The sequence below is a fragment of the Thunnus albacares genome, chromosome 2, assembly GCF_914725855.1.
Source record: "Thunnus albacares chromosome 2, fThuAlb1.1, whole genome shotgun sequence".
Classification (NCBI taxonomy): domain Eukaryota; kingdom Metazoa; phylum Chordata; class Actinopteri; order Scombriformes; family Scombridae; genus Thunnus; species Thunnus albacares.
The window spans coordinates 13,611,606-13,623,032 of record NC_058107.1 but is presented as its reverse complement, the minus strand read 5'-3'; positions in this window follow the sequence as shown (position 1 = coordinate 13,623,032).

Genomic DNA, 11,427 nt, shown 5'->3' with positions numbered 1-11,427 from the left:
GATTTGAAGCTTTAAAACACAGCCTGCTTCAAATTAGGCCTGATCAAATTTAATCAAAATGTACAACATAGCCAAAAAATGTCTACAAGCTAAGTGACCATGACCATTAAAGTGTGTTAGCATTCGCTGCTCTGTGGAGTGAAGCACAAATCTTTGTTTGGGTGTGTGGGGGGGGTCTTGTGTCTTGGATTAATTAAGCTGAGGAACTCCCAGTTTGGGGAGCTTAGCATGTGCAGGGTGATGTTTTCTTCTGAGTCTTTTCCACAGGGATAGGTTTGCACTCATCTTTGATAGTTAACCCCATGTGACCCTTCCCTAGAGCCAGTCCCCACTCCCACCTCACTGCTCCTGCTTCTCATTAGAGCCTGTCCACTGCTCTGCCTGAGTCTAAGTAGGCCGCCACCCAAGCCACTGACTCACTGGTTCCACCAAAAAAACATGAAATGCTGTGTGACTGCATACTCGCTGTATGACTGTATGAGATTCCAAGGAAGTTTATCTGTGATATAGACATCGCTGTTTAATTCAGATATGAAAGAAATCTTAATTTAAAATCAGATTAATATGCATGTGTGCATATTTCACTGAAATTACCATTCCCCTAATTAAACTGTTTATTGTGGCAAGTGGCAGCATTAGAGAGTCGAGTAAATATTTTCCAGCTTTTCAGAAAAAATGTACATAAAAAATAATCATTTGTCAAATCAATGGATCGAACAGAACAGCAGAAAATTGATTTGTTTCTTACATAAACATGCACAACCACTATCTTTGTAATATTTGTACACATTACTTAAAATTAATGAGATGAAAAATTGCTGTTGTTTGATTTTTTCCAAATGAGGTCATAGTTAATTTATAATGTATTTCACCTATAACAAATCTATATTAGCTGATTGAGCTGCAAGAGATAAGCTGTTTTGATGAACATTTCTTACAGCGGAGGATTGAAATTGCAGCTGAGTCATTACCCTGTATCATTGCTATCTCAGTGTATGATGAGACGTGAATTTGTCTGACCTCCCCAGGGCAGGACAAAGGGCTGAATTCAAAGCAGGGCACCCAGGGGCCAAGCTGGCGGCGGGCCCAGCTGAGGAGCACCAGCCAGCCACCACCTGCATACTGCTGCTCGCCCAGTCTCCCTGGATATGAAACCACCCCCTCCCTCCCTCAACCACTACCATGCCCCCCCCCCCGCCCATCCAATCCCCTCCCCTCCCCTGCCCTGACAAGCCTTATCTGCATCCCAGTCATATCCTACTCCCACTCCTAATATCTGCCCAGTCCATCTCATCTGTCCATCACACGGCCCAAATTCTATGTGACGGCAACACTGTGGCCTCAGCTGTGAACACTCCTTTCATTCTGTCGCTGTGCTGTTGCCGAGCTGATTGTTCAGATCAAGCGGTGACAAAGATTTGTGCAATCTCTTTTTTTTTTTTCTCCTCCCAGATTGTGATTGCCAAATTGTTCCCAAGATATAGATTATGATTTGGTGTTGGTGGCTTGTTTTATCTTTGTTTATACAATAAATCATGGTTGCTTTTGTGGACAAAATCTCCTGCACCACCCCTGCCCTTTCCTTTACCCTGCTAAATCTTCAAAGAGAAGAAATGTCAAAGTGCTTTTAACTGTTCCAAAAAATTCATCTTCAGAGATTTTGTCATGCATGTCAAAATAGCAATTATCTTATTAAGCCCTGAGAGTAACATTTGGCGTCACTTCACTGTGAAATGAATGCGGTTTATCTGATCCCTCTGCCCAGAAATATACAATCTCACCCAGACGTTTTACCTCACAAACAAAAGGTGCTGTATGAAAACAAGCCAGGTTTCTATTTCACCAAAAGTTGTTTCAGTCAAATGGTGGCTGCTATCTGGTGACAAAATTAACTTTGACACTTATTTCAGCTGCCGGATCAATTTAAATGTTTACAAAAATATCCAAGGTTGGGGGTCTGAGTTATCAATACCAGTTGGATTATTTGCGTTTAACTTCCATGTGTTCAAACTACACCGAGCTCAAGTGTTTCTCTCTGGCTCAGCAGTTGCAAACTTGTATTTCTCTCTTAGTTCAATAGTGCCCCCTGGAAAATAGTCTCTTGTACTGCAGTCAACAAAGCTGCATCAGAGTGGAAAAAGATGGCAGCCCCCTGGACTGATCATTTAGTCCTCTCATGTCTCTACTGAAGCTCTAAACTGGCAACATTAACATCAAAAACACTCAGAAGTGTTGTTTTTTTGTGGGACTCAATGATGGTAAACTTCTCATATATATCTAGAAAACTAATCATGTACTCATAATGAGTCATTGTGAGGATCGTTGCTAATATCTGCGGGGGTGATATCGTTATGATTAGCTGACCACAAAAAGCTCTCTATCTACTCTGTTTTTCTGTTTGAGTCACCCAAAGTTTAAATTTTCACCTTTCATTATGATCACTGTTTGCAATTCATTTCCCGTCAAACTCAGATGTCACAACCCACATGACCCTTGCCCTTGAGCAAAAACAATATCAAAACACTGAGCTGGGAAGACAACAGAGCCAGACAGGGAGCACTGGGGATGCCAGCCCCAGACAATAAGAGGGTGAAACGGAGGATGGTCGAAATTCTCCTCCCAGCTGTAGACCTTGTCGGATCCCTATCCTGAATTCCTGAGCTGTCTGGAGGAGCCCTCGGGGCTGGCAGAATGGCAGGGTGCGTTGTGGGAGTCTGTCCTGTTTCTGTAAGCCCAGGTGGGGGGTCTGGGGCAGGAGGGGCTGCTTTCTGGGGATTGTTTGATAACGCTGCATTTTTGACCCCCTCACGCTCCTTCTGTCTCTGCTGCAGCGTCTGATTCAAGTGGAGGCACCGGCAGCCCTTTAGACCTGTCTCTTAGATTCATGCCAAGACTAATTCATCGGCTTGTTGCGGGCGACAGTGTTTGACACCGTGCATCAGCTTCCAAGGTGGACTATAATGGGAGAGTTCACAGAAGGTTAAAGGGTTAGTGTGCTTTACTACTGCTCTAACCTTGATCACCAAAGTAATTATGAGGAGGGAGGAACCAAGAACATGCCTGAGGGGATGGACGTGGCAGAGTAGAAGAGCACATGCGTGCATAAACATTTATGTGTGTGTGAATGGTGTGGGTGTGTGCACATATTTATATATTTGTTAGAGCACAAGTAACACCCAAACACCGTTTAAATATTTCACACATTAACCAGGATCATACATGACGGCAAAATGCTGTAATGTAAGGTTATGTAATGTCATGACTTATCCAAGTGCAACGTTTAAAGAACTACTTAGAAAACTTTTTTTTTTTTCAAAGTTGACAATGACACCACATTTGGCTTTAGAATAATCCGTGGCTCTAAATAAAATAAAGCAGAATTTAAAGCACTGAGCGGTCACAGATGTGGAGTGAAAAAATAGCTCTGATGGAAACCAAATCCTGTGCATTGCTGCTTCAGCAGAAATATCAAACAACTGGAAGGAACTCTCTCAGAACTCACCAAAACTTGGCGATTGTTCTTTTGCTTTGAAGTTCAACGCAGTCCTGCATTACAATAAATACATAGTTGTGGAAAACGAGTAGATTAGAATGGATGGTGAAGGTATACTACTATGGAATCAAATTCGCATAGATAGACAGATCTAACAGTCACATTCTTGCAAGGAGACACTGATTAAAAAAAAAAAAAGCTTCACATTGCTCCTAATCTGTTTGAGGCTGTCACACTGCATGAAAGTTGACATGTCATATCATGTGTGTTCATCAACATGCCGAAGCTCTCCTCTGAGCGCAGACCGCAACTCTGTGTGTAGGACCAGTTCGGCCTCTGAGGGGGCGGTTCTGGAGGCGATCCATTATCAGTAATGGGTCAGGGTCACACAATGGGGGCACTTTGTCAGATCTGTTGGGGATGCACTGCGGTAGGCAAAGGGGTCGCTTTGATCTCTGTGCATATGTTCACCGGAGTGTGCCATGTCTGAAAACTGATCCTCTCTCTGACATTTCCCTCCCATAACCATCTGAGGATCTATATCTCTTCTCTGCAAAAAAAAAAAAAAAAATCACATTGGAAAAAAAGATGAATATTGCGGAGAATTGACTATGACTTTCAGGGGCGAAATTACAGACCCGTGCTACTAACAACTGATGCAGATAATATCTTTGTCTTTACTATTGTCTCTCCATTGTATCAAAGATAAATGGACTGTTAACAGTTGGTGTGTGTGTGTGCCTGTGCGTGAATGTGTGCATCAGTGTGTCTCAGATAGGAGCCTGGACAGCCCAGTGTTTGTAGTTTTTGTAGTCCTGAGGGCCTCTGGTGGGTGTGCTCACTTTAAAGGGCCCAGTGAACTGTGAGGACTTGAGACATGAGACCGTGCCGCCCAACTGGCCCCAGGACACGGGTTCACCCAGAGAATGTGAGCTGAGCAGGGGAACTGGGCCGAGACGGGCTCCCACAAACCTCCACTCCATTCCACAAGACAGCAATCCCATCTGAGAGACTCCGTTCATGCTGAGGGAAACTAAACCTTTGCTGTGGTTACTTGTTGATATCTGATTTACATCTAAATCTACCTTTCTGGTCACAATTGCTATGTGTGTTATGTGTTTCTTCACATTTGAATTGCACAGTTAAAATGGGCTAAATCAGTCATGACTAGGGAGCTGCTCCATATTTCATCTAACTGTTAATAATATTTTGGGAAAAAAATGAGCAGCGAATTTACAAAGTTGTATCAGCTCTTATGTCATTGAAGATTCACAGTCACCCATGTCATCAAATATTAAGAAATCTGACTGTTTGGTCTTAACAGGATAATGAGGGAGATATCCTATATTTTTATTATTGTCAACAAATTCCATGAAAGGACCAAAACCAACAATGAATTGATCCTGCTAATGAGTGTTGTCTGTGTTGCTAGAGCTTAATATAGCTTATTACTCCACTCTTGCCCAAAAACTATAAAAAAACACATCAGTGAGCCACACTGTTGTACTGGGTGATGGTGGTTTTTCGTTACAATGAACAGGGCCACTGTAGTTTATTTTCAGACAATTTTGTATACTGTACACCTTCCTACTGCTGTAAATACTTGCTAGCAGCACATCAGATCTGTGGCCAAAAATAGTGTAAAAAAAAAAAGCTCTATTTATTCCTGTTTGAGTAACATTTGCCAAACACTACAGTAACCAGCTGTTTTTGTGAAATGATTTAGTACATCTTTAAAAATGTATTTGTGACCTGTTGTAAAGATTTTCATCTTCAAACCAGACCTGGAGAGAGAAGTTGTGAAAGAAGTTGTACAAAGCATTTTGGGGCTCCAGAGGAAGCTACGTGAAGATAAATTGCCCCAAGTGACGTAACTTAAGGCAAAGTTAGTTGGTGCTGATGACAACAGGTTTGAAGATGAAAAATGTTAGTGCAGTTCGAAAGAGGTGGGTTTACCAGCTCTGTAGCCCGCTCCTCATCTCTGCTTGAGGCTAGCACCTCAAGGCTCCATTAGCCGCTACTAGCATAACACACTTGAATCTACAACTGAATTGCCAGCAGTTGGGTTGTATTGTGAGCAGTGTCGGTGCCAGGTTTCAACAAGGAGGAAGAATACATGGTTTTGTTTTGTTTTTTTACTGTCAATTGTGAGTCTGACAATGTTTTAGGAGTGCGATGCTAAATTGGTCGTGCAGACTTTTAAGACTGATGGGGAAATTAGTGGCAAACTTCAAAGACCAAACAGCAATTCTAGTTAAAACTGACTTAATAATTGGATAAAACCGTTAAACCAACCATAAAATTTAAAAGCTGCCACTGTTTTATTATCAGCTTTTGTTGACCAAAATGTATTATTTCATCTGAGGATAAAAGAAAAGAATGCACTTTCCAGTCCACTGTAGCAATTAATGGTTAAAACACAGCCAGTATTATGTGGGATAGACATTTTACAAACATTTAAAGTACTAGGCCATAACTGACTGAACCAACTGGCTAATTGTGCAAAGCCTAAATTTAAAATGAAATAAATGACTTACAATTACAATTTATCACTGATTTTTTTAAAAGATACTTTCACGGCATACATATGCAACAGTGTAAGTTTTTTATGCCATGAAAAAAATACTTATGATAGAAACAGGGATAATAATCCACTTAATGGCATCAGAATAATGTCTTTATTTCCGCCAGATCAGTTTTTAAACTCCTGACACCAGCGTACTGTATGTGTGATTTATTTTTAGCCATGGAGATAGTATGAGGAAGCCCTTATAGATTGCACCCTCCCAGGAGAGAAAAACAGAGACTGCAGAAGTAAAGCGAACCCCAGCTGAGTGTCGATATCAGGTTATGATGTTTGCTGTTTTAACATGAGCCTCTTTTCTCTTTTCTCCTGTTGTTTCTTCTCCTCTTCAAGGGTAGACAGGCAGACAGAGCCTGGGGGCTGTATCTCCCCAGCTGGGATCTTAGGTTAAGCTCCGAAGAGAAAAATACCACAGTTGTTGTCTTTTTTGGTGCATTTCCTTCGATTCAACTCTATTTTACATTATCCACTGACAAGTCCCATCACATAGCTTTGTTGTTGTAATTTGGATTGAGGTCCCTTTAATTAAACCTTTTCTCTCTTTTTTTTAAAAACGCCAGTTCATTCTAAGGTCAGAGGTTATAAAAACAATGTCAGTGCAAGCTGCTGCGCTGTGTACGTATGATACACAGTTTGTGTCAGTCAAGAAACAAACTTTTTCCCTGCTGCATGTTACCAGTCAAAAGCTATTTCCTGTTACAAAGTATATTGACTTTAAAGAAGCACTACAAAGAAAATACAGATCGTTTTGCAGTGATGAATTGTGGCTTTGGATATTTAATCTATGACCAGTAAACTGCTGATCTATTACAGGCTTGGAAAAAAATGAGCACTCTTTAATCTAATCTCTACAAGACTAGGAGACATTAAGTGAAAAAAAAGAAGAAGAAGAAAACAAAAAACACCGCCACCATTTTGTTTTTGTTCACAGAGCAGCATTCAGGTTGTGCTCTGGGTGAGGTCTGACGGATGTCAATTAAAGGGCTATTTAAATATTTAAGCAACAAAGTTTGCCACTCGTCCCCTGGGTGCAGTTATATGGGGTGGGGGGGGGGGTTATGCAGCCTCAGCTCTCCAAGGAGCAGCTGAAAGTCAGGCAGGCGGCGTGGATAGTTGGGAGGCATCACGGCTAGGGTTACAGTGTGAATTAAAGCTGACACTAAGAAGCGCTCCTCACAATGACCTGCAGAAAACAGCAGACAAAAGAGCCTACTTTAAAGCAGGACAAAGGGGAGGTTAGTGGAGATACCTGAGCCCGGCCTGGCCTAGTCAGCGTGTCTGTGGACGAATGGCTGGTGCCGCAGGACCACCGCAGCCAGACCCGGCAGGAGAAGAAACACATTGAAAAGCACATTCCTGCACAGCCATAACACCAGGACAGACATATGACACACACACACACACACACACACATGCATGCACACACAGGAATACCCTGAGCACAAGCTACAATTTGTAAGACATCATTTTCTTCGTATTAATATCAGTGTTGTCAGTAGCTCGACTGGTGGTGTACTGGGTTTCTGGTCTCACACACACACAGACACACACACACACACACACACACACACGGTACATGATTTCATGACAGTTCAAAACAGAGAGAGATTGTCAGCAATCTGTTATGCTCCCCAGAGGACTTTGTCATCTGAAAAGCATATTTAACCTTTCAGATCTTTCCAGAAATATAATTTTCTCTGCGGCGGAACTCACTCAATCATCACTATAGACATTTTGTGATGAAATTTACATTACCAAAAATACTTCTGGGTGCACTTCAGTGCTCTCGTAGCAACGCTCCAACCCACCCCTCTCTGCCTGAATGCTTGTGAATTCCACAAGAGTTTGCGCTATCTCCCTTCATCTGCTGTCACCATGGTCCTCAGCATGCTTTCACCTCTATCCTAATCCCCCACTTCATCTGAAAGTCAGGATGACAGCTCTGGCTCTTGTCCTCTCTCGCTGTGTGTTTGTTTGCATCCACCTGTTCTTGAAGTAGGGAGGCTGCAGGTAGGTGCCTGATTGAAGTAACCATCATCTCCATGCAGTTTATCCCATGCTGAAACATTTTATTAATTTGTGGTTACGCATTTCAAAAGGAATTACCAATATCCTCCCCTACTACTTCCAATCTGAGTTGTCTAAATAATTGATATACTAACTTTTTTTGTTTTCAGACAAAAGATCATTTGCTTCTAGCCAAGCTGACAGCGTTCTGGTTGAAGTAATTACTTTCTGCAGACATCTCCCAGGGTGTAAAATGTCCAGACGACAGCCGCATTCTTAAATTGGCACTCTGAGGGTCACAGCTCATTCTGGTACCAAACTGGACTTGTTCAGAATACCATTTGAAACGCTATTTCTATATTCACGTGTCGCTCTCTTTCTCTTGAAGCATTCAGTATCAACACTTTATGGAAAATAGAGGAGGAGCTGCTGTCTTTAAGATCCTTTACAATGATTGCCACATGCTATCACGCTAACCACATAGGCTTGGTAGGAAAGTTTGCTGTCACATTGTGAAAATAACAAGACCATGACACAACTTGCCACAACGTGGAAGGGTAAGGAAATGTGCGTTAACGTCAAAAGAAACTTCTTCAAAGAGCTTCTTCATTTAAATTTAAAATTAAATTGGATATAAGGCAGCAACACAAACAACAATTTTAAGCTTAAATGATGCATAAGTGACTGTTGCATAATGGATTGTCAGTATGGACTAAATGATGTCATGACCACCAGAAAAGCAATGCTGAAAATAAAAGTGATGTATTTTGCCACTTTACGTGGGGTAATAAAAATGTGATTTATTAATTTATTGGGATAAGGCTATTTTATCCTGTACTCAACCTGCAGAAAAAAAAAATATTTTATAATATAGTAATTGACAATACTTACTTTATGATATGGTAAGTAAAGATTCATGGATCACTGACTCACTCTGAATGGCATGAGAAATAATCCATTAATTTATTAAATACATAAACATTTATGTGATACATTTTATAGAATCTGTCCAGAGTGCATAATTACACATATTTTATTGTTAGTAAATCTTACTTACGATTGCATTGGATGATTATGTTATATTGATAACAAAAGAACTTCATATATAATTTGACAATTTCCAATTTATTTATATACAATATCTAACATTTGCTCCATATCAATAATAATTAAACAAATCAGTAAAAAAAAACTCTCAACATATTGAAACTGCATTTTAAAGAAACAAAAGGTCTGCCAATAATTTATAAATCAATACTGATGAAATCATGAATGCCTTACATGAGTAATAGTTAATATTTTAAAGCTTAGGTTTAAATAATCATTCCTAAATGACATGCATGTATAATGGTGAGTTTGTATTGACACAACTTTTCATATTAAATGCAAACCGTGGTAACACACTGCACAGTCAGACAGAGGAGCCCCAGCAGGAAACCAGCAGCTTATATGTCTCCGGTCTCTACTGATTAACATGGATAACTTTGACCCACAGAACGGGTGAGGATTCCTGTCTAATTGAATTACTGTCAGTCTCCTAGCCTCCAAATATTGTCTTGAACTTATACCCCTCTCTGTTGCCAGAAACTATTTACATTATATATATGTATATATATAGCTATATGGAGCTTTTTTGTTTTAGACTCTGGTACAGAAAATGATTGTTTTATTTTGTTGACAATCAACAATTAGACAACTGGGCTGCAAGTTCTTGCACCATAAACATGAACCATAAAATATCCTGTTGTTTAATAGTTTTCATGAAATAAAGGCCAAATGACAGAGCCCTCTTATGATGCATACTATAAAAGTACTGTGCATGCTGTTTTTTGGGAAAGAAAATCAAAGCGTCTGAAGATGCAGTCAGTTTGGACATGCACAGTAGGCTTTCTTCTTGATTATACAGGACTAAGCACCTGCTGTGTTTTGGCCCCGAAATATACTGCTTTAAAGGGCAGACAATATGTATTCAATAAAGCTTAACTCATAAGGGCATACAGTACTGTAACGCAGACCTCTGATCTAGAGGAGAGGGAGGACAGAGGTTGAAGGGAGAGAGCTCGTCTTTGAGTGCAAGTCTCATTCTTACGTTAAGACCAGAGTTATGTCACTTATTGCATTGCTCTGGAATGAGGTGCAAAAACATGGCTGCCAGCTCTTTTTCCCCCCAGGCCTTTCGAAACCCAAAGGCAGGACTTATGTGCCGTTTTACGCATGTTATCCATTTTGCATCACAGGAAAACACAAGATAAGGATCCCTCAGCAATAAGGATCCCCTGCGGATATGCAGCTTTGTTCTCACTTGTTAGCATCTAGCAACAGTTCTCTTCATATAAAATGCATTTCACTTGGACATTCAAGTCACACTGACATGAATGTTCTATTAAATATGCATATCTCAAGTGTCCATGTCAGATTCCAAAGTTGACAGTCTAAGATTTATGGCGCCATTGACCCTCATTGCTTTGCTGCTTCCTCAAGAGAAACCTGCCACAGGCTGCGTGCCAAATGCTTTAAAATTTAAAGAGGTGATGAAGAAACTATCCAGAGGAGACAAAAACACATCAGTTTCACCACAATAAGACTTTTCTCTTCCTGCCTTCCTTCACTTCCTTCTGTCCTTCCTTCCTTCCTCCTTTCCTTCCTTCCTTCCTTCCTCCTTTCCTTCCTTCTTTCCTTCCTTCAGTTCCTTCCGTCCTTCCTTTCTTCTTTCCTTCCTTCCAGCCACTTCTTTCCAGTTGATCGATTTTACCCTGAATGCTCATTGCCAGCCGTTTGAACTAGTTTTGAAATTAAGACAACTGGCCATTCAAACTTACAGCCAAGGTTATAAGAAGCCTGGGAAAATCAGATAAACCATTCTCTGTAAAATCCCTACAGAACCTCCTGCATACAGTTTTGGATGAAATGAAGAAATCCTTGGCTTAGCTTCCAATAGATTTTTCTTTGATATAATGATGTGTAAATGACCAATAAGTTTTACATGCCAAGATTGCAAAGCAGAGATATTGGAAAATTCATCATAGCGATTGCCATGTGAACAGCTTTGCCTGTGCACAGGCTGCAGGATAAACAAGGCTCAGGGATGGTGAAGGGAGACTGTTTTTTTTTTTTTCCTTTCTCCGGGCCGTTTGCTGCAGGCAGAACACCTGCATTCTTTCCAGGCTCTCTGGAGGATTCAGAACTTGACCTTAGTGTATAGTAACAGGGTATCCAACTTTTTCAAAATGTCAGAATGCTACATAACTCTATTGTTTCTGACATGCTCTCTCCACAGAGGCTCAGATAAAGAAACACCTTTCTAAAAGTGGCAGGGCTGACATACTTTTCTAAGAGCAATGGA